The following is a 9,104-nucleotide window of genomic DNA, read 5'->3' as shown; positions in this document are numbered from 1 at the left end:
GGGGAATAAGTCGCTACAATCTAGGCGATAAATAATTTTATTCACACTGAGTGAAATGGTAGTTTACAGGAAGGCCTAAAATTGAATTCTCAAATATTTGTTATTAGTGGTCGTATCGATAAATACTACATAATTAACGTTATCTAGTATTAAATTACTGGTTATGTTTACGGAGATATTCATGAATTTGGATTTTTGTTACCAAATCCATATCAGCGCCAAGTCACGAGAAAATGGGTAAACAGAATAAATGAAAATCGGTATATTAAGTTTGAGAATAGGGAACTACAGACTACGCTATAAAGAATTTTAAAAGACGCCCTAATGTCACAGAGTCGAAACAAAACTTTTTTACTTTGCAAGCTGCCTTACATCGCACCGAAACAGATAGGTCTGATGGCGACGATGGGACAAGAAAGGGCTAGGAGTAGGAAGTGGCCATGGCCTTAATTAAGGTACCGCCCCAGCATTTACCTGGTGTGAAAATGGGAAACCACGGAAAACCATCCTCAGCGCTGCCGACAGTGGGGTTCGAACGCACTATCTCCCGAATACTGGACACTGGCCGCACTTAAGCGACTGCAGCTATTGAGCTCAGTAGAAACAAAACTAAACGTGAAAGCGTACAATATAGAAAGCTCATAAAATTGATCAACAATAAAGTTACATTGAGCATTGTTTGTTGTGATGTGCTTTACGTCTTCTGTTGCCACTTATCTCCGACGGACAGGATTATTCCTCCGTACAGAGTATTTGTTTTAATCTGCCTTACGTTCCACCGACACACATCGGTCTTATGGCAGCGATGGGATGGAAAAGGGGTTAGGAGTGTGAAGGAAGCGGCCTTGGCCTTAAGGTACAGCCACATCATTTGCCTGGTGTGAAAATAGGAAACCATGGAAAACAGTCTTCAGGGCTGCCGACAATGGGATTCGAATGCACTATCTCCCGAATGCAAGCTCACAGCTGCACGCCTCTAACCACACAGCCAACACACTTGGTCATACCGAGTGTCACAGCCTGCCTGAATATTGGCGAGAAGTAGCTGGGGAGTTAGAAAACTCTCTTCCTTAGCATGCCATTCTTCTGGTTCAAAAATTTTCTGATACTACTGGTACGTAATATACTGATTCATCATAGCATTCGAGCTATTCAATCCCTACTCTTGAGGCAATGATTGAAATGAGCAGTGTGAATAATGGCAGAGTGGTGTTCACGGCTTTCTGCGGCCTGGTCACTCCAGCTCTGGAACTTTGGACTGTTAGATCGGCATTGTAGTACTGGTAACTAATCTCATTTTCTTCTGTATTGAAGATACAATAAGTAAAATTCTTTCAAGAATAAAATTACTGTGTCCACCTATTCAATACAATTATATTTTGTAGTGATTAAATCCTACATGAATTATAAACACTAGTTAGGAACATGTTTCGCCCTAATTTTGGGCATTTTCAGCCTAATACTAATCTTAAGGTCAAGTCTTAAATTTATTAAACATTGGAACTTAATACTAAATACAGTGGCCTTATGCTAAAAAAAAAAATTATAAAAGTTGATATTTACATAGTTTAAAATATGAACATTAATTAAAAGCCAGAATTTGTGAACAAGGAAGCAACTAAATTATTTCATATTACAATGACTAAATAACGTCCTAAGTGTAAAATGGATTTCTCCTACTGTATGGATGAAAGTTTATGCAAATGTGTTAATATTGACTAGAGATTGATCACAGCGTGAATTGGGGTTTCACCAACTGTATGTATGAACATTAGATTGAAGGTTTTACAGTTGGTTCATTCAAAGGTGGTTATGGTCACCTATGTCTTAAGTATATATACTTACAGGCAAGACTGTTGTGTGATAAACATAGAATTAAAATGACAATGTATTTAAAACTGCACAGAATGAAAAATAAGCAATACATTCACCAACTGAATTTGCTAAAACAGCATAAACACCTGTAAAGAAAAATATTTTATATAATACTGCAACAAGCATTCCGCATCCAGATGTTGACACACATCCATAAGAAACACAGTGTTGGAGTCAAGATTTTCCATTATAACAAAGCAGAAACAGATCTTTTGTTCATATATATATATATATATGCATGCATTATTCTGTAAGGCAATAAGAACAATATGTTGCTCAAAACTCTGAAGTTGTATATACTGGAATACAGCCAAATGATGACAATGCTACTAATCTTGCATCTTTAACCAGTTATAATTTCTGGCTGGTCAAAACCTAACCTGACAACAAAAGTTACTTTCAGGCAGTCAGACCTACACCATATGGACAGGAATATTTTAATACAGCTGCTTTTTACTTAATTTGTATATACTGCAAATTTCAGAACTGAAGGCACTTTTCTTTGCAAAATTAAACAATATATAATTAATCTATTACACTGCGTGAGCTTTCAATTATTTATAGGCAACTTCTTAAGAAACATCCCATTGCTGCAAGTGAGATGACTGTAAAGAACAAGCATTCCACAACCAGAGTTTACATGAAAAAGTACCAAAGATAGCTTTCACTTAAACAAATAACTCCAGTCTGAAACTTTAAGTGTCAAATCAAAACATTTACTCAATACCTCTTACCAGTACCAAGTTCCATTGTATCTGATATCAAATAGTAAGCCAGAGTATAACTTTACCCTTAAACAATATCATTTAAATAATGCTACACTCGGCTATCACAGGACTTGAAAACTGACATCGAAACTGAGCCACCGGGCATTGTTTAACTATTTGTTATTCAATGTTGAAATTGCATACCTGTAATGGATGGTAAAAATTCCTCAGCCAGTAAAGAGACACAGGGATTTGACAGCAGCAACTGAAATAATTGCTATTCATATGAGTAGAAAACAGCAAGATGTGCAAATAATAGGTAACCAGGCAACAGCATAGGACATACTAAGGTAGAATTTCAGCACCATCACAACAGTGCAGCAGAGAGAGTGTTCACCAACACTGCTCGGGACTCACCATCCCGCCCTAAAAGGTTACATAAAAAAAAAAAAAAAAAAAAAAAAAAAAGTAAAATATCATACAACTATAAGCTTTTGCAAAGTAGGTAGGCAAAGGAACGCTGCTATTGGCTGAATACATTTTACACTGCGTTACTCCCATAAATCAAGATGGGTACTTATCTTGATAGAGGTTATGGCAAACTAAGACATAATAACTCCCAAACCAATAGTGATATGAGTGTTGATTCAAAAGTCATGGCAAATGGTAAGAAGGCAAACATGGCATTTAAAAATTGTTTTATTTGCTTAATTCTCATATAACTTGTATAAAATTATTTTTACGTATTGTACTAGCTGTCTAACATTCTTCGAAGTAATCTCCTAGGTTGTCTGTGGTTCGTTCCAATCAATGAGGAAGACTGAACGTACCATCTGCAGCACGAGATTCATCGATGTACACTTACCTCAAGTCGAAATGCTTGTATGATGTCTTGTTTGTTGGCAAAGCATTTTCCACTCAACGGCTACTTCCCAAGGGAGAAATACTATGTTGTCTTTGTGGACTATAAAAAAAGCTTTCAGCCTTACAGACAGATCCTGGTAGGAAAAATAAAGCAAATTATTGGCGACCACCCACTCACTAGAAACGTCATGACCATCCTAGACTACAACGTAATCAAAATAGACTATGGAGTAGCCACATCAGGAAAAGTAACTCAAACTAACAGGGTACTCCACGGAGACCCCTAAGCCCGCTGCTATTCAACATAGCAACAGCATTCATCACTCAAGTAACGGTGGAGTCACCCGAGACTACTACCTTAATGTACGCTGACGATATGGCTCTGGGATCGTGTTCAAACATGGAACTTTAGAAGAAAATGATGAAATCAGATGCATGGGCATCAGAGAATAAATTTGAGATTATAACCAGGAAAAGACAGTTCAGATGGTGTTCAGGAAAGGTGGCAAAATGGCCACAGGCGACACTATAACGCAAAAAATAAACCACTAGAAATAGTCAAGAAATTCAAATACTTAGGCATCACCTTTCAAACAGCCATGACATCCTTCAACAGAGACGTTTTAAACAGAACGACAGCAGCAATCGGAGCCATCCACAACATCAAGAACCTATCTATGCTATCAATCAACACAGCGATAATATTATTTAAGACCACAATTGCTCCAACTTTCACACATACGGAATCGAGATAATCTGGGACAACCTGACAATTAGCGACCTGGAGAAGATAGAAAAAGTCAGAGATTCCTCAAGAAGGCCCAACGAGTGGGTAAATCAGTACTCTCCAGACTAGTTTACGTTCTGGCTCGGGAAACGTATTTCGTTGAAGATCTACGAATCAATCTACCACTGCCATCTACAGAGCCATTCCAAGCAATTCAAAAGAAACTTTTAAGGAAAAGCACCGATACAGATCTTGAATTCTACGGCAGTGATGCTATGATTGAACGTAACTAGACCAAAGAACTACAAGAACAAAGACATGTTATAACCAGATATGCAATACATATACACGGCTTCCATCACAAAATATGTGCAAAAACAAAATACCAGAACCCAATGAGTGACTGTTTGCACACTGTGTAATGATGCCTGTGATAGTTGCCAACTGAATATAGCAAAGAATTAACCCACTATACTTAATACTCATTCAAATGCTCATTATTATAAGTAAAAACACACACACACCTAAACAGTCTTAAAAAAAAAAAAAAAAAAAAAAAAAAAAAAAAATAGTGATAACCTTTCTAGTCCCTTATGCCTTGGCATATATCGTAGGCTGGAAACAAACCAATGGTGGCAGCCTGTTTGAAGAAGTGACTTAGCAGCTAAGAACAAAAGAGCATAGTCCTCTATAAACAAGGCAGCATACCCTCGCATCCTAATAGTTTTAACAGTGTTGAAGTTCTGTCCACACTGAACATTACTCGCGGCTAATTACTGGGTGCAGTAATTATAAGGCATGAGGAAGTTCAGATCTTCAAAAATATAGTCATTACATGAAAACATACATATTATTTTGCGTGAACATACATATTTAATATTTTAAAAAATAATATAATTGGACTATGTACAAAGATCATTGAAAATTCAAACATTCCAGTCAAACTAATTGAATAAACAATAAATTCTGTGAAAAACTTGCAGTGAAATCAGCATATAACAAAACTTTTCAAAATCATTTGCAAAAAAAAAAAAAAAAGGCAATAACATGGACTAAATCAGCATTATATTTATACATCTGTTTCTTCAAAGCCAAGAGGCACCTTTTCAAGATACCTGTAAACAGTGATTTCAAATAAAAACAATACAACTAATCCTCATGGAATCCATAGATACTGGGTTTGAACCCCACTGCTGGCAGCCCTGAAGACTGTTTTCCATAGTTTCCCATTTTCACACCAGGCAAATGGTGGGCTGTACCTTAATTCAGCCCACATTCACTTCCTTCCCCTGCTCAATCCTATCAAAGCCATAAGACCAATCTGCATCAGTGACACGTAAAACAAACAGCTATATATTTTTTTTTGAACAGCTCTTCAATATCACATTGCAAATCCAGTTTCTGATTCCTTCCAAACAATAAGATAAAAAATTAAAAAAGACTACTAGTGAAATGCATCCATTTGTAAATGAGGAAATCAAAGTCAGTTTGCAGTTCACACAGCTCTGAACTCACAGGTACAACAATAGATTTTTTGACAATTTGCTTTGCGCCAAATAGGTCTTATGGCGAGGATCGGATAGGAAAAGGTGCAGGAGTGGGAAGGAAGCGACTGTGGCCTCAATGAAAGTACAGTCCCAGCATTTGCCTGGTTTGAAAATGGGAAACCAGAGAAAACCATCTTCAGGCTGCCGACAGTGGGGTTTGATCTTCCGAAGTTTCCCATTTTCACAACAGGCAATTGCTGCTAAGGCTGTACCTTATTAAGGCCTATCTGTGTCGGTGCGACGTTGAGAGAATTGTAAAAAAAAAAAAAAAGAAAAATCTCACAAAAATGTTGTGCATTATGTTAATAATTAAGAGCAGTAGCAGGCTGTGCAAACCTCTACCATAGACATAACAGGGAGAAAACTTTTAGATTCTTTTGTGGAAATCATTCATAATGAAATATTTTCACAAGAGACTAGATTATAAATGTGAGTCCACTTACCCATTGGATCTCAGGGCACATTTCTGAAAAACACTGATTACCACCAATTACAGTACCATACAGGAAAATTAAGGCAGTGGCAGTACTCCGTGTCCACAATGAACCCAATTCATTAAAAAGATAAAGTACCAAAAACACTGGACATACCATATACAAACACTAATGGCTGCTATCGATTGCAAATAGCAACATAGGGACAAGAATTTTCATTTGTGCAATTTCATTACCCTAAAACTAAGGAACGATAATCAACAGTAAAAAATAAACTTTGGGTGGAGATTAAGATAATCTTTCTGGCCTGACTTTATGCCACAAAAGCATATCAAAATCCAACAAAAAATATCTTTACATAATATATGGGTAGAGCCTCCGTAGCTCAGACGGCAGCACGCCGGCCTCTAACCGCTGGATACTGTGGTTCAAATCCTGGTCACTCCATGTGAGATTTGTGCTGGACAAAGTGGAGGAAGGGGAGGTTTTTCTCTGGGTACTCCAGTTTTCCCTGTCATCTTTCATTCAAGCAACACTCTCCATTCTCATTTCATAGCATATATCAGTCGTTAATAAATCACTTTGGGAGTGGCGACCCCATCGTACTAATAGCCTACATCTGCTTCATTCATTACATCCCTGACCTGGTCAATGACTGGAAAGCAGGTTGCACGTTTTTCCAATATATAGGTCTATGAGAACATGAAATGAATCAATTTTGCCTCACTGAGTCACTCAACCAAGAGCAACTCAAGACTATCACTTTGAAGTAGCCTCGGAAAAAGAAAGATGGCCGTAACTGTGATAAGCAACATACTGATAAGAGAATGAGTTCAGGTTCAACTTTGTATGACAATTCTGAACAGGTTTAGGTTTGTTCAGCATTTCCTCCCCCATCAACCACATCACATAAATAACTCAAATCAACTGATCTCAATTCCTTTAGCCACAGATCATAAAATCTATTTTGTGACATGTAATGCACCCACTCCTGTAATCTAAATTCCTTTACCACAGAAAATTATAGAATCTACCTGTCAGATGTAATGATCCCACTCCAGTAATTTTAAAAATAAGTGTAGAAGAAAATTTGACTTAAATCAGAAAACCAGTAAACTAATAATGTAAAAAAACTTAACTGTTTGAATTTCAGCAAGCTTGGAGTTCGACAAAAGTATGTAACTTAAATAAAATACTGAATTTGAAGGAAAGTTATTTTCATACCAGCACAAATACAATATTTTTAATTTTCTGGTAAATATCATCCTGAGTAAATTTATGTTTTATATATGCTAATTTCTCTCCATTACATGATCTTGATAGTATGTTTCATTTTACACAATCATTATAAATGTAGTATCAAAACTGATACAAAGGATTCCACAATTTAGTTTTCATAACCTTAAAAAATCACACACAGTAGTAACAAAAAAAAAGTTGCCAATCACCGAAAGATAACAACGTAATGGAAAGCTATTTTTGGCAAATACTTGAGGCCATGAAAGGTAGCAATAACATTAATATCTGGGAAAATAAATATATACCATGCCATCATTACCTTAGCGTAATATAGTAGACAATCTGGAGATGGTTTAAAGGGGTTTAAAATGGTTAATATTAGTTCCAATGGAAATGTCATGAGCTTGATGTGCTCTCCATGTATAAAGATTCAAAGTCTCTAATAGCCCCCCCACATAAAACTAAGGATACACAGGAGTTGAAGCCTACTTCAAGCATCCTTCTTCACATCACTTGAAGCAGCAGCTTCCTTCTTCACAAACTCACTAGCAAGCCTGTCATATTCCTTGGCAACAGATTCAGCTTGAGTCTTCATTGCAATGCGATCTTTCATCTCTCGCTCAAGAGCTTTTTCCAACTTAGCCACTTCCTCTTTAAGACGTGTAATTTCTCTGTCATGAGCTTCATTTGTATCATTCTGAGCTGCACTAGTCTGATTTTGAGCCATCAAACTACGGGCAGTAGTAGATGCCGACTGAGCTTGCTTCAGAGCAGCTTCACTTTGAGCTAGAAGTGTGGCTTGTGATGATATCAAAGTAACAAGACGACGGATTACAAGAGACAGAAATAAAGCAAATCCTGATATGTAAAAGTTTCTTTGTGCTCTGAATAGCCTCATATTACCTTGCATTTCGGCATCCAAATGCTGATGAGCACCCTCTTCTGGATGAGAGTACTTCTTCATCTCCCTTATAGCGTCCAGGAAAAAGAGCACGAGAACAGCTAAAAGAACTATAAAATAAATGGACGCCTGGTTCCTCAAACTATTCAAAAAACGCGATTTAAAAATCGACTGCCATCTCTGGGGTGACGCAACAGGTAAGACAAGCAGAAGAACTAATACAATTTCCGCATACAGGAACGTAGCAATTATGGTCCACTGAAGACTCATTTTGAATATCTGAAAGTAAGCAGAAAAGAAGAAATAAACGGTCACTTCGGCTACGGTGTATTAAAACTGCCAAAACGTTAAGTCATTCAACCCGTAAAAGGTTTTAATATTACTTAACGTCTTATTTTCACTTACTTGATACAGTTAACACAACCACAACTTCCACAATATATTTTCGAATGTACGTCCACACCTTTAACACACAAGTACTAATAAAATATTACTGATTCACCACGATCAACAAAGTGCAATCCGGTTCACTCCCCACTCCTACACAAAGATCATGCCAAAGAGAATCGAACCAGCAAGAAAAAAAAAAAAGGAATAAAAGAATAAGAAAGATATGCACAACCGGCTCGTAACGATTCCAGCGCTAAATTCATCTTTACGTCATGTAACGATTCCAGCGCTAAATTCATCTTTACGTCATTGGACACTGCGAAAGTCCTATTTCACCAGAAAATATTCTTCATAACAGAATAGGGTACAATAACTTAATTTTAATTAATAACAAGCTAATATAACTGATTCGATATGTAT

At 36.9% G+C, this 9,104-nt stretch overlaps 1 pseudogene; it reads right to left on the bottom strand.

Annotated features, from left to right (window-relative positions):
* Positions 1-7,418: 7,418 nt before the first annotated feature.
* Positions 7,419-8,842, bottom strand: LOC136863272 (B-cell receptor-associated protein 31 pseudogene; annotated as a pseudogene).
* Positions 8,843-9,104: the final 262 nt, after the last annotated feature.

This window comes from Anabrus simplex, chromosome 2 (genome assembly GCF_040414725.1).
Source record: "Anabrus simplex isolate iqAnaSimp1 chromosome 2, ASM4041472v1, whole genome shotgun sequence".
Classification (NCBI taxonomy): domain Eukaryota; kingdom Metazoa; phylum Arthropoda; class Insecta; order Orthoptera; family Tettigoniidae; genus Anabrus; species Anabrus simplex.
The sequence above is the reverse complement of the archived record's forward strand: the minus strand, read 5'-3'. Positions and strand labels throughout refer to the sequence as shown.